Source organism: Myotis nattereri, assembly GCF_964212035.1.
Source record: "Myotis nattereri genome assembly, chromosome: 2".
Lineage (NCBI taxonomy): Eukaryota > Metazoa > Chordata > Mammalia > Chiroptera > Vespertilionidae > Myotis > Myotis nattereri.
In genome coordinates, this window is record NC_138076.1 from 75411206 (window position 1) to 75435641 (window position 24436).

Consider the following 24436-nt stretch of genomic DNA (forward strand, 5'->3'; position numbering starts at 1 on the left):
TTTTTAATTTTTATGAAGAAAGAATCATGGTATAGATTATAATATTTTTCTGAGAAGTTAAGAGAGAAATACAGCACTCCTGAATTTCTATGTATTTCTGCATTTCAATTCTAAGTGCTATGATAGGCTTCTAGATGGCTTTAAAAAGAAAAAAAATCAGATTTACATTTTTAGAAATCATAGCCGCTGTTTGTGGAACAAACTATAGGAAAAGACAAATGATTATAGGGAGACCAATTAGAAGACTATAATGGCAGCTCAGCAAGAGAAGAAGATAGTTTTATTCTAATGTAATGTTTACGTGGCAAAATAAGGAAACTTTGTGGATTGACAAGATCATTGGGGAAGAAGAAATGAGAGAGGGAGTGCATGGAGTTTGAGAGATGAATGTGCTCCCTGAGATCTCAGCTATCAGTTGTCTTGTGCCCATGACCACCCATAGAAGAACAAGATTCTCTTGCATTTTGAGAATCAGGAACAGGGGCAGATTCAATGTGAAAGAATGCAACAGGTACTCCTGAGTATACCCAGTGTAATTTTCATTTGAATTATAATAGTTCAAGTCCAAAATGGATACATTTTTATGGATCCTTCTGGATTCCATGTAAGAAAATCCTTTTTGATAATGGACTATATTGTCTGATGTTAAAGACCAGTGGGTTGCCTTTGTAGAGCATTTGTCTGGATTGTTGAAATGCCAAAGAGCGAGACCCTGGTCACTCTAATATTTTAGTCATGATATGAATGATACATGTTCCTTTATGAGACGTGTCAGACCTCTGGAAACGTGATTAAAATAAGTGAACTCATCAAATCCTATTCCAACTTGCATGGGAGTAAAGCACTATTTAGATAAATTCTTCATACCCAGACTTCGGGTTAATGCACATCATCAAAAGAAGTTGGGGACATAGGTGGTCAGTCTCCAGTTAGTCCCAGTTGTCAGACTCCCGATGAGGGAAACGTGCTTTGTAATTAAATCTATACAGCTTTGACTTACCTAATTTCCAGTCATTACAAAAAAGAGGAGAAGGTTGCATGGAAGGTTATACACTAAGAATCAAAGGTTTTTACCCCATTAATGTGATATAAATGATAAAAAATGAGAACAGATGAACCTAGCTGCAAGACCTCAGGCATTTTAGAGAATATTTAAGGAATATCACTCTGTCTAGGTCAATGATTTAGGGACCAGATAAAATATCTGACATTATTTTGGACTCTCAAGTTTATTTCCAGTCAGGGAGATATCCAAGAAATCTGGGAAGGTTACTATATATTTGGAATATCAGTCATTAAACTCACAGCAACAATCCAGAGGTCCTTATGGCCTGCTAGAGTGATAGCAGTTTTCAGTACCGGCTTTTAAGAGTATTACTAGATACATATTTCTAAGAAAGATAAACAGACATACAGCCTTTATTTGTCATAGGTTACAATTATTATTATTATTATTATTATTATTATTATTATTATTTTAGTTTGAAATTACGTTTTTGAGCATTTTCATAAACCTTGCCACCTTTCAGAGATGATGATACAAAAGTAGTTAGGATTAAGGACTGTTGGAAGGTGTGGTGTGGTTGATATTTTTTAAAGAATATGAGAAATGATTCTTTAAAGTGTTAAATCACCATTGACAAAATAGTGCTGAGATCATTGCTAGCTGTTGATTAAAATGTAATTATAAATATACAGGCCTCTGAAATAATTTATCGAGCAGGAATTGAATAAGAGTTTCACTGAGCAGACATTCTGTATTCTGAAACAACTAGAAAGTGTTTCTGAATATAATTTGTTAATTGCAACAAACAATAATTCCAATTTGGAAGGACTAGAGCCAGAATGATACCAGGAGGGTGGTGGGATAACAGGGACTCAAAATTTGCAATTGTCACAGACAATTTGTCAGGTAGCTTGAGATAAACCATTCATTACACTAGTGCTGAACTAGGCTATCTCAGGCATATTTAAGGACTCTGTGGAAAGAATACCATTTTGAGTGTCTATTAAGATGATTGCCTTAGTTATGTTCCCATTTCAATGTCAGATTGGACATAATATTGGGTAGTGTATCTTGGTGACAATAATCAGTATTTCTTATTCCTGAGGAATAAACAAAGGGAATATACATGCTACTGACCCTACTCATAGTCAATGAACACCTTTCTAGTGAGACATTGAGCATCTACACTAATAAAAGACAAACATGCAAATTGACCATACCTTCACTATGCCTTAAGCCATGCCCACCAGCCAATCAGAGTGACTATATGCAAATTAACCCAACCAAGATGGCAGCCAGCGGCCACGGAGCTGGAGCAAGCAGGAGGCTTGGTTGCCCCAATGATGGAGGAAGCCAAGCTTCTTGCCTGCCGTGGTGACTCTGAGCTTCACTCAAAACAACAAAGTTTCAATTATAGAAGATAAATAAATCCCAGATACCTGCTTCAGATAGTCATGGCCATGGAGCTGAAGTGAGCAGGAGACTTCAGTTGCCCCTGGCGATGGAGGAAGCCAAGCTTCCCGCCGGCTCTGAGCTCCACTCAAAGCAATAAAGTTTCAATTATAGAAAGTAAATAAATCCCAGAATAATAAAAAAAAAGAAAACAAGGAGTGGCTGGGAGCTTCCGTCCCTGGGGGGCTTGGCCAGCCTGAAAATGGCCCTCTGCCCCTCACCCAGATTGGCCAGGCACCCCAGTGGGGGCCCCTCACCCTAAAGGGGGTGTGGCCAGCCTGAAAACAGCCATCAGCCCCTCACCCAGGCTGGCCAAACCTCCATGGGGTGAGGGTCCCCACTGTGGGAGTTTGACCAGCCTTCAAACAGCCATCAGCCCCTCATCCAGGCTGGCCAGGCACCCCAGTGTGGTCCCCCACTCTAAAAGGGGTGTGACTAGCCTGCAAAGACCCATTAGCCGCTCACCCAGGCTGGCCAGGCACCCCAACGGGACCCCCACCCTGATCTGGGACACCCTTCAGGGCAAACCAACCCACCCCCACCCATGCACCAGGCCTCTATCCTTTACAATAAAAGGGTAATATGCAAACTGACCCTAACAGCAGAAGGACTGGGAATGACTGGTCACTATGACACACACTGACCACCAGGGGCCAGATGCTCAATGCAGGAGCTGCCCCCTGGTGGTCAGTGCACTCCCACAGGGGGAGCTCTGCTCAGCCACAAGCCAGGCTGATGGCTGCCAGTACAGCAGTGGTGGTGGGAGCCTCTCCTGCCTCCTCAGCAGCACTAAGGATGTCTGACTGCAGCTTAGGTCTGCTCCCCGCTGGCAAGTGGACATCCTCCGAGGGCTCCTGGGCTGCCAGAGGGATGTCTGATTACCAGCTTAGGCCCAATCCCCCGGGGAGCAGGCCTAAGCCAGCAGGTGGTCATCCCCCGAGGGGTCCCAGACTGGGATAGGGCACAGGCCAGGCTGAGGGACCCCTCACCCCCGGGTGCACAAATTTTTGTGCGCCGGGCCTCTAGTCTATATATATAAAAAGCCAGTGTCCGTGACGACCAGGAGGAGCTAACAACTGGTCACCATGAGGTGCATTGAGCACCTCTCCGTCCCTTCCCCTCCCAGCCCTGCAGTGTCCCATCGCAGCATGGCCAATGCGGATCCACTGCGAATGGAACAGCAGGGTGGGACTGGTGAGTGGGCGGAATGGTGACCTCTTGGTCCCTCCTCCAGGCCGCAGGCTCCAGGGAATTGGAATCATGCTGTGATCAGGGAACCACGGCGAACCAGGGGGTGGCAGCAGGGACTGGCCAGTGGGCAGAAGAAGGCCTAGGGACCCTAACCGCACACAATTGCATGTGTTCTGGTCCTCTAGTTATTTATAAAGGCCAAGAAGTTGATAGCCTAAAACATGACAGCAAAACCTGCTTAATGTCACCAAAGTCCCACACTGGTATTCCTTTTTTTGCCAGTTGTAGATTGTCAGAGTTTAGAGTCAGTATGGAGGTATAGAATAGTGGTTCTCTACCTGTGGGTCTCACGACCCTTTCACATTGGTCGCCTAAATACATCCTGCATATCAGATATTTACATTATAATTCATAACAGTAACAAAATTACAGTTATGAAGTAGCAATGAAAATAATTTTATGGTTGGGTTCCCCACAACATGAGGAACTGTATGAAAGGGTCACGGCATTACGACGGTTGAGAACCACTAGAATAGAAGATACTGGATGGTAAAAAACATGTCCTTCAGGTAAGGATTTGAATGTCTTGAGATGTGGGAGATCAGCTCTGCCTAGGGAATTACAGGTATTATCCCATATTAATGACATTATGTATAAAGCAGTGGTCCTCAATCTGGAGCAGTTTTGCCTCCTTCTCCAAAGGAAGTGCCTAGAGGCACTTTTGTTGTCACACCTTGAATGTGGGTGCTTCTGGTCTCTGGTAGGGAGAGGCCAGTGCCACTGTTAAATGTCCTGCGATGCTTGGAGGCGTGTCTCAGGCTCCTGAGCGTGTCCGGCGGCACCAAGTCCAGTGAGGAGCTGCTTATAAGTATTAGTGTCCTATACATTTTCAGTTGGTCCCACTCCAATATACATCCCCAAAATAATATTCCCAGAGTAAAATCTGTGATGATGGTAAAATAGAAGGAAATACATTCTAGATTTCTTTAAAATATCTTTCTTTTGCATTAAATGAAATTAGTATTTCCATCTACCATTGCAGAGAGCAGGAGGCACTACCTAACAAAAAGTCATATTTAGACTGGCTGGTATGGCTCAGTGGTTGAGCATCGACCCATGAACCAAGCAGCTTCTAGTTCAATTTTTGGTCAGGGCACATGCCTTGGTTTTAGGCTCAGTCCTCCATAGGAGGCATGAAGGAAGCAGTCAATCAATAACTCTCTCTAATCAATGTTACTATCTCTCTAATCCTTTTCCTTCCTCTCTTTCTAAAATCAACAAAAACATATTTTTTAGAAAATCATAATTAGAAGCAAGGAAAAGTAGATATCATGTAGAAATATTGTTTTAGTACTTTGCAGCCTATATGTGTGCAACATCCTAGTAGCTATGGATCATTTAACTCATTATTCTATGCATATTTCTCTGTTAAGTATTTGACAAAATAATGAATAACTCCTTTCTCTAGGGTGGGTCTAGGTTTTAGTTATTTTAAATAAGCCATGAAGCAGATATTTAGGACAACAGAAAGCTAGCAAATAGTGGGTAACTGTAGTCTGGACATTGTTATTATTCTTTCTTAGATCCAATGACTAACATTAAGGGAAAGCAGTTATTATTACTCCATTAGATAATTTGAGGCAGTTTCAAAGGCTTTTATTTTTTAATGGCAAGGGTAAATAAAATCTGTCACACATTTGGCCAAAAAAATTCTCATATAAACTTTTAAATTTTAATGTGTTACTAGAGGCCTGGTGCATGAAAATCATGCACAGAGGGAGGAGTCCCTGAGCCCGGCCTGCACCCTTTCCAATCCGGGACCCCTTGGGAGATGTCCAACTGCCTCTCACAATCCTGGACTGCTGGCTCCTAACCACTTGCCTGCCTGCCTGCCTGCCTGCCTGATGGCCCCTAACCACCTCTGCCTGCCTGATCACCCCTAGCCACCTCTGCCTGCTTGCCTGATTGCCCCTAATTGCTCCCCTACTAGCCTTATCACTGCTCCCCTGCTGGACTGATTACCCCTAACCACCTCTGCCTCACCTCATGCCTGGGACTCAGGATTTCCTTCTCCAGCCAGTTGCAGGCACCCAGAACCCAGGCTTCCCTCCCTCTGGCCGGCCGTAGGCACCCAGGACCTGGGATGGCTTTGCCTGGTCTGGCCACAGCTGCAGGGGAACATGAGTGGCCAGCTTTGCCCAGGCCACAGCTGCAGGCACCTTGTCCCTCTCCCAGGCCGCAGGTGCAGCCACAGCCACTTGCACCTGGGACTGTGGGGTGGGCAGCTTGTCCCTCTCCTGGGTCACAGGCGCAGGCGTAGCCATTGGTGCCTGGGACCACTGGGCAGGCAGCTTGTCCCTCTCTTGGGCCATAGCCTGGCTGGTACCCATTCCTCTCTCACAAGCTCATTTGTACCTGGCTGGCTCCCATTCCTTTCCTGTGAGCTCATTTGTGCCTAGGTGGTCCCCATTTCTATCTCCCCAGTGTTGAGTGTCTGAGCCGTTATGGCAAGATGGCATGAGGGGCTGAGGACGTGAGGGCATGATGACCATTTGCATATTAGCTCTTTATTACATAGGATACTTAATTTAATTGTATGATACCCATTTTTTTTCTGAGAAAAGCTATACACAGATTTTCTGGGAGCTTATTTGAGAACTAGAGGTTAATCTTGTAATGCAATGATTCAACCTTTTCCCAAGATAGAGGAAAAAATTATTAAATCTATGATGTGGTTTAAAAAGACATTGTCTTTCAAAGATTTTAGCCAAGGATTTCCTAGACCACCCACCTTGAATGAAAAAGCCTCTATTCTACATTTCATTATTATGATGCAAGTTTTTGTGGGTTCATGTCATTGAGGAGAAACATGGGAGGGAGGGAGAACAATTTCGTTTGGGAGGTAACTGAGTATGCTAAGTGTTCATGAGGTATAACCAGTAGAGATGGTATACTGAAGACACCAAAGAGAGTGGAATATTTAGTGAGAAGCTGGATAAAGGGTAGAAGTACAGTAAATCAGGTTAGTATACTTAGTAAAAAGTAAAAACAAAAAAGCCAAGAAGTACAGAAAACACTGAATTTTAGATAACCAATAACTTTTAGTATAAGTTTGTTCTAAATATTGCCAGAGACTATACTTTTAAAAATATACCTAAATTTAAAATTTAACTGGGAATTCTGTATTTTATCTAGCAACCTAAGAGATCCTAAATCGTAAGTGAAAGATTAACTACATTAAGAGACATATTTTCCATTGATGAGATATAAATTAATTTTAGGGTTTGTAGCAGGAAGTTATAACAGATTTCCTTCTAGTAACTTCTATTTCCTCTGTGAGGTGATAAACAGGCTATTGGCTAAGAGAGAGGCACGGTGGAGTATCATAGAGTTGGGGAAATATAGAAGGTTTAAAATAATTGCTGTGGAGGATGGGAGAAGAAATTGATTAGGAAAACACAGAATTATTTCCAAGCACATTGAGAGCTTCATTGACATCAGAGACTTTGAATTGACAGAGGTACCAATCCATGCGGGTGAGTGCTACTAATCGGCTGCAGAGGGTCAACTGGCAAATGGAGTCGCCAATACTGAAAAGAGGGCAATGGAAGTGCCGGAGCATGTCATCTCAGCCAGAAAGTGAGGACAGTCAGGCGAGGGAAGGGAGGAAGTAGAGCAGTCGAGGGAAAGAATATGGTATGAAGGCAAAAAGAAAGCCAAGTAAGAGTAACTGAATAAGTGAGCTAAGTGGAGGCTGTGATATGGGAATGGTGTACAGTGGGGCCTTGACTTACGAGTTTAATTCGTTCTGAGGCCAAGCTCATTAAGGAGCTCGTTAACTCAAATTACTCTATCAACTCAATGCAAAAAATCAGCCGAGAGACAGCTGGTATCTCAAAAAACTTGTTAGTCAGGTCACTCATAAGTCAAGGCCCCACTGCATTTGAATTTAATATGTCAGAGGTAGAGATGTTCCGGGCAATAATAAATTCCAGTTGTGACCATGTAAACAGAAAAACTGAAGAGGCATGGAGGTGAAATTTACTTGAGATGAACAGGGAAAAACCTAAAAGGTATTTGGGAATATTTAAAAAACGATACAAAAGGTGCCTCTTGGTCCTGGGGACTGTGGTGTGACTAAATGGACAATGTATTCATTAGGGAACTACTGGAAGCTGAAACTGAAAAGCATCCATAACTACATGGCTTAAACTAAAAATCATTTATTGTATGCTCATGTAACAATCCCAGTCACTAGCTCTCCGTCAGGCTTTGCGCCAAGAAGTGATATAGAGACCTGGGTTCCTTTCAGTTGCCATCCCATCAGGTAGTTCCCAAGGCTTCCCTGGACTAATCTCCATTATTGCTAGAAGGAAAGAGAACAGTTCTTTGGAAGACTGCACACGGGACGTTTGTAATGGTTCAGAGCTGGATGCAATGTATGTTCACACCAATTGCAAGGGCTGTGTGTGGCCAAGAGGGGAAAAACAAACAAACAAACAAAAAGTTTGTGATCAACAATTAAGCAGCCTCTTCCACAGACAGCTTCCAATTCTGAGTGTTTCTGGGATCTTAGTGTCTTTAGGGAAATTACATTTTTAGCTAAGAAAAGGTGTTAAGTAAAACTTTCAGTGAAACCACAGGTCTGAGCGGAAAGGTGAGGGGAGGAGAAACAATGTGAGACAAGGTTAGGAGATAGGAAACTATGATAGGTCAAGAACACAGGACAGCACAGGTACCTGGAGATATTGACATCCTGTTTGAGGGCCAGAAAAACCTGAATGTGAAGTCCAATTTGCTAACAAGGTTTTTAAAGGAATTAGTCTCTGTGACCATGGTTTCGAGGAACCTAGAACACCTGGACAGAGAAGTGCTTGGTCATTAACCTGCTCTTCACATTCTTAAGGTACTGTGGCTGTGGCACTGGATACAGAGTTTCAAGGCTTGGGCTCTGTGCCTCTGAAGTACTTTTCACATAGTCTGACATGTCCTCCATTATTTCAAATCTTTGGTAATGTATTCTGTTGCACTCTGTTACATTAAATGCAATTTTATATGATGGCTTATGGCACTGCTCTCCTTTCCCAAGTATATACACTTTAAAAACCTCAGATTATGCAGGTATATCATTTGCAGTGATTAAATGTAATATTTGTGGCTACTTCTATAAAAATGGGCACCTGGCCCTCTCAGGGAGAGAAATATAACTTCCTATTATAATTTTGCTCCAATGGGAAAATAAGGTGTGGGTATGATTGTTACAAATTACAATTCCTTTTCTAGGAATTTAATCTGCAATAAATTGAAGACTACTTTAGAGGATAATATGTTAATAAGATGCTATTGAAAAGAATGGAAAACCTTAACTCAATATATGACAAATTATTAGTAGTACTTGTGTTAATTCTTAGTTGAGTGAGAAAAATCTCTTTCTTTTTTTAATTTTTTTTTAAAGGAGAGGCTTTAAAGACTCATGCTGTGTATCTAGTACCTTTTAAAATTAAATAAAACCATAATTTTTTTGAGAAATTAAGAAATTCATCTAACTAATTAATCATCCATTTGTTTTCTCATTGAGCCTTTACTATGTATATCCACATAGAAGATTCTTTGAGCTTTTTATAATCTAGTTATGGAGAACAAAGAAGTAAAGAGCAATAGCAAACTATTAAGAACAATTTGAAAATTAAACCAAAACAAAACAGGGTTTACTCACATCCTATAGGCACCCATTTCCTAAATTTTGAATGAATAATATAAAAAAATGTATTTTCTCTAGCATATGTATTCATATTCTTCATTCACTTCCTTCTCCAATATCTTTTCAAACCTGTATGTCTAAATTTTACCAACTGAAATATAATTGAATTAAGTAGATTTCTGGCTGAACGTTGATCTTTCCTTCTTTGTAGTAGCTGATGTTCATAATCGCTCTCATACTTTATCCACATATTATAATTCCATAAATACTTTTTAAAGAATATGACAGATATTTAGTGGGAGGGAAAAGCCATGCCTATATTCCCAGAAAAAATATATTGCCACTAGAGGCCTGGTGCATGAATTCGTGCACTGGCGGGGGCCAACATTCCCTGATCGGGCTGGTTGGGGGTGGGGCTAGCTGGGGGGATCATCTGTGAGCGGTTGGCCAGCTGGCCCAGCTCCCTGGACGAACTCCCAGTTGAGGGGACATTTTGGATATTACCCTTTTATTATATAGGATTAGCCCCATGGATATTTGGTAAAATGTCATTTTAAAAGTACTAATAGAATATAAGCTAAAGGAAAAGGAGAGATTATATCTACTGTAAGGAGAGTCATATATTGAATTACTCATACATTAAAAAAATGAATACTGTTCTTGCAAGGCACAGCTAGGAAGAAAAGATCAATCTTAAAAAAAAAAATGGAACAAGCTGAGACTGATCTTCTGTCTGCTTCTGTTCAATTGACTTTAAACCAGTACAAATCAGAATAATTAGACGAAGCTAAGAAGCTAAAGCCCCTTAGTTGGCTTTCAGTACACACAATATTGTCACAGAACACGCAAACAGCTGAGGAAGCACATCCACTATGTTGGAAGGCCACACAAATCGGAATTGTCTGCGAACAATAAATCACTAACCAGAGCCAAGGCAGCCAAAAGTGAACAGAAGGATACAGGGTGTCATTTACACTGAAACACTGCGCCCGCGCGCGCGCGAGAGAGAGAGAGAGAGAGAGAGAGAGAGAGAGAGAGAGAGAGAGATTAAAAAAATGCAACACATGATTATAAACAAATTAAAATCTAGGACATCCTAAAGACACTTTGGTGTATCATAAATTGAGTGGGTAAAAGAATATACTTTGGTTTCATGCATACTTAAGTGGTAATTTCTATTTCCATAAATGTATATATGGCATTGACTAGAATTTTGTTTTTAAATATGTTAAGCATGGCTTCTAAAAGTTTTTCATCCAAATGCTATTGATATAAATGAGAAAGAAACTTCTAGAAAAAATTAGTGGAATCATAAATGACCCACTGCTAGAAATTTTGTTGAAACCTATTTCTTAAATTCATGTGAAGCACTGAGGAAATTTAGTCTCTTCTTAATAATGGTTCAAATTTCCAAACAGTAGCTATTAGCATGCTTTTTGAAAAATCCTCTACAAGGACCAAGAAAATGTAGGCACTCTTTTGCTTCTGCTATTAAAAAGAGATCTACCTTGATAAACTCAGTTACTTCAATTTACCTTAACTTCAGCATCTTTATCCACAAAATGAGATAATAATCCATGCCTTCTCTCATAAACTGCATCATGTGAGAACTTTACAGTGAAATGAGCTGAGTATTATTAAAGACAGAATTTCAGTACATACTTCTCTTATGAATATCTACAATTATTCCACAGGTATATACATATTATATATTGTAAATAAAATGAACTGATGTATTGTTACAATGTGAATAAGCTTGAAAAATTAATAACATTTACTACAAGAAATTTCATGCTGCAAAATGTTTGTCATGTACATTTTTTAGATCAGCTAAAACAAAACAAAAACCAATAACAACAACAGCAAAACTAGGTCATATATATAACGGTGTTTATTTGGAATAGGATATGCTTAATTTGAATATTAAAGTAAACTTTTGTGAGAAATACGACTTTAGGTTAAGATATATGACTTCACCCTTGTCATAGTAATAGTTATAATGATAGGGAATAAGTAGAGAGTGTTACAATATTATAGCAATAGAAAATAATTAAAGTGTGTTATAGGAAATGCAGAAAAATTATTTTTTGTGAAATACTTGGGTGAAATATTAAAAAGCACAGGGAATGACCACTCTGGCCCCAAGCCCTAGCTGCACCATATAGATAAGACCATAGCTGAATGCTACCCTTGGAATGATGTATGTAGACACCTTCTGAGTGACATTGTGATTGATAACCAGCTTGTACTCTGATTAACACTTGTGTGATGACGTATGTTACTGATAGCCGTGGGTCAGAACAGGCTTAAAAATGGGTCCCCGAATTCAGATATCAATCATCCTTTTTTAAAATATTTTATTATTATTATTTTTAAATTTCTTTATTGATTAAGGTATTACATATGTGTCCTTATCCCCCCATTATCCCCCAAACCCCCACTCATGCACTCACCCCCCGGTTGCCTGTGTCCATTGGCTAGGCTTATATGCATGCATACAAGTCCTTTGGTTGATCTTACCCCCTTATCTCCACCCTTCCCTACCTTCCCTCTGAGGTTTGACGGTCTGATTGATGATACTCTGTTTCTGTATCTATTTTTTTCATCAGTTTATGATGTTCATTATATTCAATAAATGAGTGAGATCATGTGATATTTATCTTTCTCTGACTGGCTTAATTTGCTTAGCACAATGCTCTCCAGTTCCATCCATGCTGTTGCAAATCGTAAGAATTCCTTCTTTTTTACCACAGCGTAGTATTCCATTGTGTCGATGTACCACTGTTTTTTAATCCACTCATTTACTGATGGGCACTTAGGCTGTTTCCAAATCTTATCTATGGTGAATTGTGCTGCTATGAACATAGGGATGCATATATCCTTTCTGACTGGTGTTTCTCATTTCTTGGGATATATTCCTAGAAGTGGGATCACTGGGTCAAACGGGAGTTCCATTTTTAAATTTTTGAGGAAACTCCATACTGTTCTCCACAGTGGTTGCACTAGTCTGCATTCCCACCAGCAGTACACAAGGGTTCCTTTTTCTCCACATCCTCACCAGCACTTGTCCTTTGTTGATTTGCTGATGATAGCCATTCTGACAGGTGTGAGATGGTACCTCATTGTCATTTTGATTTGCATCTCTTGGATAATTAGTGACTTTGAGCATGTTTTCATATGTCTCTTGTCCTTCTTTCTGTCTTCTTTTGAAAAGTATCTATTTAGGTCAGTTGCCCATTTTTTGATTGGGTTGGTTATTTCCCTTTTGTTAAGTTGTGTGAATTCCCTGTAAATGTTGGAGATTAAACCCTTATTGGTGATAACATTGGCAAATATGTTCTCCCATGCAGTGGGCTTTCTTGTTGTTTTGTTGATAGTTTCTTTAGCTAAGCAAAAGCTTTTTATTTTGATGTAGTCCCATTTGTTTATTTTCTTGGGGATGGAAGGATGGTACAATATCCACAAATCAATAAACGTGATATATCACATAAACAAATTGAGAGATAAAAATCACATAGTCATATTGACGCAGATAAAGCATTTGACAAAATTCAGCACACTTTCTTGATAAAAACTCACAGCAAGGTGGGAATAGAAGGATCATACCTCAACATAATAAAAGCTATATATGACAAAACCACAGCCACCATCATACTCAATGGGCAAACACTAAAATCATTTCCCCTAAGAACAGGAACAAGACTGGGATGCCCACTCTCACCACTCCTGTACGAAATAGTACTGGAAGTACTAGCCATTGTGATCAGACAACAAGAAGAATTAAAAGGCATCCAAATTGGAAAAGAAGAAGTGAAACTGTCCTTATTTGCAGATGACATGATACTGTACATAGAAAACCCTAAAGACTCCATCAACAAGTTGTCATACTTAATAAATGAATTCGGCAATGTAGCAGGATACAAAATTAATGCCAAGAAATCTATGGCATTTCTATACACCAATAGTGAACTTACTGAAAGAGAGACTAAAAACCAATCCCATTTACCATCACACCAAAAAAATTAAGATGCCTAGGAATAAACTTAACTAAGGAGGTAAATGTCCTATATGTGGAAAACTACAGGACACTGAATAATGAGATAAAGGAAGACATAAACAGATGGAAGAACATACCGTGTTAATGGATTGGTAGAATCAACATCATCAAAATGTCCATACTACCCAAAGCAATCTATAAACTCAATGCACTCCGCATTAAAATACCAATGGCATATTTTACAGACCTAGAACAAACTTTCCAAAAATTCATCTGGAATAAAAAAAGACTCCAAATAGCTGCAGCAATCCTGAGGAAGAATAACAGAGTAGGTGGGATCTCAATACCAGATATCAAGCTGTATTACAAAGCCACTGTTCTCAAAACAGCTTGGTACTGGCACAAGAACAGACATATAGATCAATAGAATAGAATAGAGAACCCAGAAATCAACCGAAACCACTATGCTCAATTAATATTTGACAAAGGAGGCAAGAGCATACAATGGAGTCAAGACAGTCTCTTCAATAAATGGTTTTGGGAAAATTGGTCAGATACATGCAAAAAAACTAGACCACCAACTTACACCTACACAAAAATAAACTCAAATTGATAAAGGTCTTAAACATAAGACAGGAAACCATAAAAATACTAGGAGAATCCACAGGCAGCAAAATCTCAGACATATGCTGAAGCAATTTCTTCAATGATACTGCTCCTAGGGCAATGGAAACTAAGGAGAAAATAAACAAATGGGACTACATCGATCATCCTTTTGATCCACACTCCACACTGCCTTGCTCCATGCCAGAGGGCAGAATAATGGCTAAACCTTTGATCAGAAAACTTTGGTTGCCCTCCTCCTGCTGACTCAACCCAACCAGAAGGCTGGCCACCCAAAGACGGATCCGCAGCTGACTGCAGAGGACGCCGCTCTTCCCTGGGGACCCCATTAAGTCTGAGCCCACAGCACCAGGCACCTTGTGAGTAATAAAGTGTGCTGTGTGATTTGCAACTGCATATTCTTGTGTGGCGTAATTCCTCCCGCAGTCTTAACTATATTAATATAAGGTCAGATGATGATGCCTACCCTCGGTCCCCCTTGCTTAGAGTAGTCTCTTCGCTAACAACTACTTAATGTCTGAACATTTGCACGGTTAAGTTTATCTTAAGGGACGCCTTGGATAACGCCTCATATCCTCTACTTGGACAATCCTCTAAGCCTTGATTTCCTCATTGGGAGAATTAGAAACAATCTATGCCATGCTCCTTCTTTGCTCCCAACACATGGTAAATGTTCTGTAAATGCAAACTTTTATTATTATAGTTAAGCAATATCAGATCACAATAAAGGAAACATGAAAGAACATGTTTACTCTTGCCTAAATTTTTATTTACTTATTTTTATTGTGGTAAAAATAAACAGATAAAAATGTGCCATCTTACCCATTTATAAGTACACAGTACAGTGGAGTTAACTATATGCATATCATTGTATGACAGATCTCTATTTTTTGTATTTCAAAACTGAAACTCTATACCTTAAGCAACAACTCCCATTTCCCCCTCACACACACATGTAGCCCTTGGCAACCATCATTCTGCTTTCTGTTTCTAAAAGTTTGACTAATTTAGATATGTCATATAAGTGAAATCAAGCAATATTTACTTTTTTGACTAGGTTCTTTTCCCTAGCATAATATCCTCGAGGTTCACCCACATTTTATCATATGGGGAGATTTTCTTCTTTTGCAAGGCTGAATAATACTTCATTGTATGTGTATTTCAGTTGTTCTTATTTATTCATTCAGCAATGGACACTTAGATTACTTTAAATCTAAACTATTGTGAGTAATACTTCAATGAAGAGTGGTGTGAAAATGTCACTTTAAGATACTGATTCCATTTCCTTTGGTTATATATCCAGAAGCAGAATTGCAGGATCATATGGTAGTTCTATTTGTAATTTTTAGAGGCCTCCATACTATTTTCCATAATGGATACACCAGTTTGCATTCTCATGAACAGTGCACAAAGGTTCCAATTTCTCTATTCCTTGTCAGCATTTGTTATTTTTCTCTCATTTTATTTTTGTATTTATTTATTTATTTATTTATTTATTTCATAGCAGTTATTCTAACAAGTGTGAAGTGATGACTTAAAGTAGTTCACATTGCTATTAGGGACACTGATTTTGAGTATCATTTCATATGCTTATTGGTCATTTGTATATCCTCATTGGAAAAATGTCTACCAATTCTTTGCCCATTATAATTTTGCTTTTGTGTGTGCGTGTGTGTGTGTGTGTATTTTGTTTCTTTTTGGTTGTTGTTGTTAAATTATATGTGTTTTTGATATATTCTGGATATTAACTGCTTTCATGAATTTGTCAAATTAACATTTGGTGAGTGGAGCACAGGGTACCGGATGGTGAGTCATGGCTCAATAATAGACCATAAGAGAAACTGAAATAGAGAAGTTTATTACTGGAGGAAATTCTTTGCAGATCTTATATGGGGAGGTCAGAGCAAAGCACAGACAGAGAGACATAGAACCTGGGGAATCTTCCTTTATTAGGGTCCATGGCAGAATTGCTTAATTTAAACAAAAGAGCAGGATTTTGGTAAATCTAATGGAGGTTTATCTAAGGGACACAGAAGGAGAAGGTGCTGGGAGGTAGAGGAACTGGGAAATTAAAGAAATTATATCAGGAACTCAGTTGTGACTATGCAGGCTGCTATTTAGGACATGCACTTGCATGAGGGGTCTAGTGTCAGTTTAAGGTCTTTGCAGGCCATTTTCCCCCAAAATGGAGAACAAGGCAGCAATACCATGAAGTATTAGCTAAACTTTCAATGACCCCTTATCAAATATACAGTTTACAAATATTTTTTTCCTATTCTATACATTGCCTTCTCACTCAATTGAGCATTCCTTTTATTGTGCAAAAGTTTTTGTTTGACATAGTCTCATTGATCTATTTTTGTTTTGTGGGGTTTTTTGCCAATGCTTTTGGTATCATAGCCAAGAAATAATTGTCAAATTCAATATCATGATGCTTTTCTCCAATGTTCTCTTCTAGGACTTTGATATTTTCAGGTCTTCTGTTTAGGTCTTTATTTTGAGTTAAATTGTGTATCCTAATATATAAAAAGCCAGGGACCATTACAAATGAAACAACCGGACTTATGACTGAACAGCAGGCTGTGTGGGGCGACCAATCTGGCAGTGAGGGATGACCAAATGAGCAAACAGCAGGCTGTGTGGGTGACCAGGCCAGCAGGGTAGGCAGTGAGGGGTGACCAGGCCAGCATGGGGGGGAGTTAGGGGCAACCAGGCCAGCAGTAGGGGGCAGCGGGGGGTGACCAGGCTGGCAGCAGGGGCAGTTAAGGGCGACCTGGTTGGCAGCGGAGGGCAATTAGGGGCAACCAGGCCAGGAGGGGAGGCAATTGGGGGTGACCAGCCTGGCAGGGGAGGGCAGTAAGGGATAACCAGGCCATTGGGTGGGGAGTAAGGGGCGATCAGGCCAGCAGAGGGGGCAGTGAGGGGCAATCAGGCTGGCAGGTAGGTGAGTGATTAGGAGCCAGTGGTCCAAGATTGTGAGAGGGATGTCTGATTGATGGTTTAGGCCTGATCTCCGGAATCAAGCCTAAACCAGCAGTCGGACATCTCCCAAGGGGTCCCAGATTGGAGAGGGTGCAGGCTGGGCTGAGAAGACCTTCCTCCCATGAACGAATTTCATGCACTGGGCCTCTAGTATTATATAAGAGTCCAACTTCATTCTTTTGCATGGGATATCCAGTATGCATAATACTATTATTTGAAGAGATTATTCTTTTCCTATTGAGTTTTCTTCATTCCCTTGTTGAGGAGAATTTGACCACATTAGCAAAAATTTATTTCTGCTCTCTTTATTCAGTTCCATTTTGCTATATACCTGTCTTTATGCCAATACCATACTGTGTTGATGTCTGTAGATTTATAATAGGATCTGAAATCAAAAAGTGTGAGGCCTCCAGCTTTATTTTTATTTCTTGAGATTGCCTTGACTATTTGGGTCCTTTTATATTCCATATAAATATTAGGATTTTTTCCATTTATGAAAAAAATGCCACTGGGAGTTTGTTAGCAATTGCATTGACTCTGTTGATTGCTTTGGTAGTATGAGCATTTTAATAGTAGCAATAGTAAGTTTTCCAATGCATGAACACTAAAATTTCATTATTTCTTAGTTTAAAATTTATATTACAAATGACATTAATCAGCCCAGAAAAATCTTAGATTACTTACTTGGCCAAAAGAATTAGTGTTTTAGTTGGTATGACACTTGAATAGTTGGCTGCATTATTTATATGTAGACCTTTTTATGTTATATGTCAATATACACTGTTCTGATATGTATGGTACACAAAATAAGATCCTTTGGAACAGTTATGCATAAGAAATGCAATATTGGATTTATACATTGCATCCCAGGTTGTCATTAATTGCAGAAAGAAATGTTGGACTAGGCATGTTGGGCAAAGGAAATGGAAGTTATATAACACAGAGTGAACACATAGATAATTTGAAGGGCAACTTGTGTGCAACTTTGGCAGCAGTGCCTTTGAGGAGGTGGAACTATTTCACACTAACCAGTTTAATACTACACAAGATAAGTACCATCCACTATCAGGATATAGCTTCAGGGTTTTATGAACCATTCCTATTTCTAACTTTAGGAAATTGATGTCTTTCCTTAGCTGCCTTATTATGGTTTTAGTCACAGTTCAGACAAAAAGGGCAATATGAATAATCCTCAACTACAATCCTGTTGCAGCCTAGACAGTGAAGTGGTATTACATTAGAAGACTTTAAAACTATAGCTCCTTTTAGTCCGCCACCCCCCCCCCCACCCCAAAGTACATCTGCACTCTCCTTCAAACAGGCGTCTTCCTCAGGTGTCAAAGTCACCTTCACAACGTCTGCGATTTATTCCGTCCCAAGATGCAAGGAACACTAAGGAAGACATCACTTCCTGTTCCATAGAGACCCTTAATCCTGGCGGAAGTTAGATACACCCACCCAAGATTCTTCATTATACTTCCTGCCAAGTACGCCACAGACAGTCCGATGGTCCAGGATGCGTTTGTAGCCTTTTAGTTTGACTTTTTCCCACTGTTCCTTATCTGCATCATTGCCTGAATCAGGCAGATTCTTCAGGGAGATACCAGCAACATTCGCTCCACTCCATGCAGGCACACTAGAGTATCCATGATCCCAAGGCCTCACCATGACAGTTTAGTGGGTGAACTCCCAGCCTTTCTCCTATTCCATAATGGATCTGGAATGAATCAACCACTTTGAATAACACAGTTTTTGGGAAAGCAGCTTATCTTTCAAGCCACATAGGTCAAGATACACTGAATTGGAAATAACAAACAATTTGCAGTATTTTACAACATATATATATATATATAATCTTAATATGCAAATAGACCAAGTGGCAGAACAACCAAACAACTGGTTGCTATGACGTGCGCTGACAACCAGGGGGCATGCGTGGAACATGCTGGTGTTGGCAGCAGGCTGCCAGACCAAGGCGGGGCATCGGTCACTGTCATTGGGGAGAGCCTCTGGTGGTTACTGAAAATTCTTTGCTCCTGTGTGCTGCTGTCCTGCCCAGTGCTCATGCCTGCTACCAGCACTGACCCAAATCGCTCTGCGCTGTCAGTGGGTGTGAGCGAGCTGGTTGGCCCCTTCAGCAAGTGGGAGCTGTGGAGGTGGGAGCTGCCGGCAGACAGGGGATAGGGGATCGCAGTGGGAGGGGCTGGTCAGGGGCATGGAGGATGAGCCAAGACCCGCCCCTGTACCCACCACAGCATTGTGGCCCACAGTTCCTTTCAAGGTGCACGAATTTGTGCACTGGGCCCCTAGTTGAGACTAATAAACTTAAATATGCTTACTTAATCTGGACCAAATTAAGACAGCTTTCTTTCTCTTGTTGACTTGCCCCAGCTGTGATAATAACTAGTTTGGAGTTTGAGGCCATATTATAGTCTTTGCCCCCACACCAAAAAAAAAAAAAAAAAAAATTTGATGTTTTAAGGAAAAAGCTGCCATGTTGGAGACCCATCATCTCTCCCTTCAGTTTGTCTTCCATGACATCAACAAGAGCAAATTCATCCACTAAGTTTTTCATTAAAATCCTGGTGGCACAGGCCATGCTAACATCACCAACCCAACAATTGTAATCTTATTGTATGGGTTTTGTTCTTCCTTAAGTAGATTCAGAATCAGCTGATCCATAACAGTTGCCATAATGTACTAAGAATCCAAAAGGCCAGGCCTGAGTGGCTTAGTTGGTTGAGCTCCCTCCTGTGCACTGGTTCAATTTCCAGTCAGGGACATATTTGGCTTGCAGGTTTGATCCCAGTTGGGTTGCAAAGTTAACAGAAGGCAACCATCAGTATCTCACTCTCACATTAATGTCTCTCTCTTTCTCTTCCTCTCTCTAAGCATGTCCTTGGGTGAGGATTTAAAAGAAGAAGAATCAAAGGGAATCTGGAGTGCACCACAGAGGCGGGGGGTGGAGGGGTGGGGTTAGGTGACACTAGCTTTGGATCTGCACTTTGGGGAAGCTGCTCCTCTACTCTGCACATATTTTAAATTAAGCTTAGAGACTTTCCTCACCCTTTTGATATCATTTTAAAATAAGATTGTCACTTACTCAACAGGTATGGGTTACATGATATAATAGGATTCTCTTTCTCTGTCCTGAGTATTCTTTCTAACAGATCTGTGAGTGTTAATACAACAGCTATTCTCAACTCCTTTCTCCCTGCTGGAGTAGTTGAGATCCCATTGAAAAGGCTGGTTGCTCATGTTCCAAACATCCATTGCAGCAAGAGCTCTGGTGAGTTATTCAGTCTTAGTCAATAAGGTACAAAAGGTGGAAATTTTACAAAAGTTTTCTTCCTCTACAGAATACTCACCAAGAGAATTAATTTCCTTGCCCTTCCTTCCAACTTTGAAATGTTTGGAGCTCTGCAGCCTTTTTGCAAGAGCTTGATATTATTGCATTGCTAAATTAACCAGATCTATAGTCATGCAATTCCAGAGTTTTTGCTGTGTGAACTTTGATGATGCATCTTGTTGCTTTAAGTCCACCAAATTAATAACAAATATTCTAAATTATACAGCTCTATTACCTATTAGGATAACACTGTCCTTAAAAATGGGGGTGACTTTAATCTTGAGCTAATTTCCTTACCTTGATGTACCTCCATTTTCTCATATATAATGTGTGGTTATTAATATATTTATCTTATAAGTTTGTTATAAGGATTCAATGAAACACAATGCATGAAGCTTTTATACTGTGTGCATGAAGGGATAAATAAACAGCCAAGCTTGTGTCACCTTTTTCCTTTATGTTGTATATACTCACTTCTCTTCTCCTTAAGATAATTTTCTATTGTTGCTGTCTCCCACTCCTCTACACCAATTCCCTAGAACCTATATCAATTAGTCTTTCATGCCCACTATTCCATGTCAAAATTACCAATGACCTTCACATTGCTAAATCTAATAGTGAATTCTTGGTCTCACTTTATTTGACATATTATTAGCATTAGACAATACATCACCTTCTCTTTTCCTGAATGATTACTTTATTAGGGATCCAGATAATTAAACTCATTTTTTTTCTACCTCCTTAGCTATTTCATGTCTCTTTGGCTTGTTTCTCTTCATCTCTCCTCAAACCTCCTCCCTCACTCCTCTCTTCCCCAAACTTGCTCTATCACAGTCCTCATTTTGTAATCGGAGGCTCCATTGTCTATATGTCCAGTTAAAAATATCTAGAATCAGCCTACACTCCTAAATTTCTCTTAAATTCTACACTCAATCTATCAACACATCTAATTTATTCTGCCTTCAATCAATTTCAACTAACTACAAGATAAACACTCTAATCCAATCAATTATCACCTCATACCTAATTCTTAGAATAGCTCCCTCTTCCTTTATCTTGCTATAGTCTAATCTCAAAAGAATGAACAAGGTGATTATTCAAAATTCTTATGTATTTTGCAGCTCAATTTTATTGCAGGGACTCTAGGGGAGAAGCAGGGCAAGTGGGAATTCCACAGAAATCCCCGTTGTTGAGCAGGACTGCCACGTCCCAGGTCTGTCTGGAAGCCAGGAGAGGATCAGTGTGCTTGACCCTTTGATCCATCCTGCAGACACAGGCCCTTGTTACTTGGTGCTGAAGTAGGAAATTCCCTTTCTTATTTCCCCAGCGACTCCAGCAGAGTGTCTATACTGTACTCAAAGTCCTTGCAACCTTCTTATTGAACAGGGCAATGTCAAACTGAACACCTCCCAGCTTGTTGAAGACCTGAGTGACTGCATTAGCACAACTTTCACAGATCATGTCCACAAAGGACTAGTGCTTCTTATTAACATGTGAGGTGATCATGTCACTCTTGTGCTCAAAATATTTTAATTCTATTGCCAATCAGAATTAAGCCAAAGTTCTCACAGAGATCCATACAATATATACCCAACAGCTTTCCTCTCTTACCCCTACCATTCACACCCTCAGTACTCTATTCTAGCCAATGTTCTTTGATTATATCAGGCATGTTTCTCTTTCAGGACCTTTCTTTACATAGCTCCAGAGCTGACTCTCCCATTTCTCTCTTTACTCAAATGATACCCATTGAGTGAAACTTTTCCTTCTCCTAGCCCTCCAAGCCAGGTGGCTCAGTTGGTTGGAGCTCTGTTCACTACACCAAAAGGTGAGGCAACCAATTAATGTATTTCTCTCTCTCTCTCTCTCTCTCTCTCTCTCTCTCTCTCTCTCTCTCTCTCTTCACCTCTTTAAAATCAATTAAAAAATTAAAACAGTCTCCCTTCCCCAATTATTCATATTTCTATGCCATGCCATATTTATTTTCCCCTAGGTCTCATTAACATCTCATATAATAGGCATTTTCTTTTATTTTCTTGACTATTTTCTGCCTTGCCTTTTAGAAATACATTACAGGAGATAGGTCTTTCATTTTGTTCATTTTTGTATCATCAATAAGTGAAACATTTATTTTATACAGTAAACACTCAACACAAAAATATTTGTTGGATAAATGTAGTGGGGCAAAGAGAGGACTATTTTATTCCCCTTGTTACGTGAAATATAAAATGAAATTCAATCCCCTATCTCACAAAGCTTTGACACTTCCAATCAACACCATTATACAGAAGATCAGGGGAATTCTGTTGGTTTATTTCATATTCAAGACCATGTGATTTCAATTTAAATATAGTAGAAGTTGGAGACTTTATTACTCAAGATTCTTCAGTATAAAAACTGGGATTCAAATGAGTCAGAGTATGTATGTATATTAGGTTTATATTCAGAAATAATAGGCTCATTTGATCAATTTAATTATTAGAAGTTATCATCTATAAAAGTCTCTGAACAATATATGATAACTAATCAATCACTATAATATTACATAACTCAACAATGTAAGGAATTGATTAGCTTGCCACTTGGCCAATTTTATCCTGTGGGGGCATTTGAAGCACACAGCCTGCTTCCATGGGGCCAAGGGTCGGTGGAAATCATTCCCCATTTGGCCCTGCTGAAACCATGGGGGAAGGGTAGGGAGGCTTCATTTGGAGGTTTAGGCTACCCTCTTCCTGGCCCTTTGACTAGAGAGAGCAGACTTTTCTTGGAGCTTATTTCTGTCTGTGCTTTTTGGTGGTTCTGGGTTGGCAGCTTCCATAGCGCTCTGTCCAGGACATGTGGGAGGCAATAAGGAAAGCCAGGAACTCACCGCCATATCATTCCTCCAGTTATGAGGTTCCTAAGCAGTTTGCCGTCTTCGCTCTGCCTTTCACAGTCTTTCTATGATTTGTTGTGTTATATACAGAGGTTTTTAGTTTTAGTAAAAGAAAGGAATGAGGTTACTCTATCTTGGCTGGAACCTAAAGTCCTGTTGTCTTGTGTTGTTTTATTTAATTAGTATTTTAGTCTAAGAGAAATCAGTTCATTAAAAAGTAGAAGTTCAATTAAACACAAGACATTTCTTTTTATCATGATATTTTACTATGACATGCCTTTAGCAATTAGGTGAATCAGAAGGTATTTACATGCTCATTAATATAATTTTCTAAAAAACTTGTCATAAATTTTATGATACTTCAAATAAATCTTCACTTCTCCTAACCAGATTTTAATCTCCAACTTACTTTATGAGAAGTTTAAGAGAGTGAAGAAACTCTTATTTATATTCATTGTAAACCTTCGGAAAGGGCTTATTTCATGGTTTTACTAAATATATTCAAATGTTCAACACTTATTTTGTTTGTCGTATTATAGTTTTTGTAAGCTTTTATAGAAGTAAACTTCTATCACTAGTCCTTCTAAGTTATTTATTTTCTAGGAAAAGAGATATGTGAAAAGTAAAGGGTGGTAAGAATTTTTAAATTAGAAATTTTTGTTTTTCTCCAATGTTCTTTTCAATGGGGGAATTGAAATTTAATTATATAACTTTATATCCACATTTATTTTGAAATAAAAATAAATGATCACTAAGACCATGAAGCTTTGAATATGCTTTTTCAGGAGAAGTGAAGAAACTTTGAAGCTATTTTTAATAAATAAATTAGAGTTATAATTTAGATCTTTCATCTAATCCCATGAACACTTAGTTTTTTACAGTAAATAATTAGAAACACTTCTAGCTCATGTGCTACCTATAGTTAAATTTAGATGTTAAAAAGATTTATATGTACATAAATATGAAAAGCATTTTTAAAAAGTCAGTGAGTAAGTCATGATAACATGCCATACAATCAAGGAATGGAGTCAGGGACTAAATTATTAGAAATCAGATGTGATGGTAAGAAAATTCATCAAATTACTAAGATTTGAAAACCTAATTGAGAGCTGAAAATGTAATACTTAAATGAATTACAGACTATATTGAAAGGAGCAAGTATCTTTGTGCTAATGCCCAGAGAAATAGCAAATGAACTCCTTGACCCATACATTTACATGACTTTGAATTAGCACATTTGCAGTGTCCAGAATATTAAT

At 39.4% G+C, this 24436-nt stretch overlaps 1 pseudogene across 1 annotated transcript; it reads right to left on the reverse strand.

The window, feature by feature from the left end:
• Positions 1 to 7097: 7097 nt before the first annotated feature.
• On the reverse strand, positions 7098 to 19647 carry LOC308513748 (L-lactate dehydrogenase A chain-like; annotated as a pseudogene). The gene is made up of 4 exons: positions 19293 to 19647; positions 18243 to 18793; positions 8536 to 8680; positions 7098 to 7239 (listed from the first exon to the last, which is right to left on the reverse strand). The product of its transcript is annotated as an L-lactate dehydrogenase A chain-like (transcript).
• Positions 19648 to 24436: the final 4789 nt, after the last annotated feature.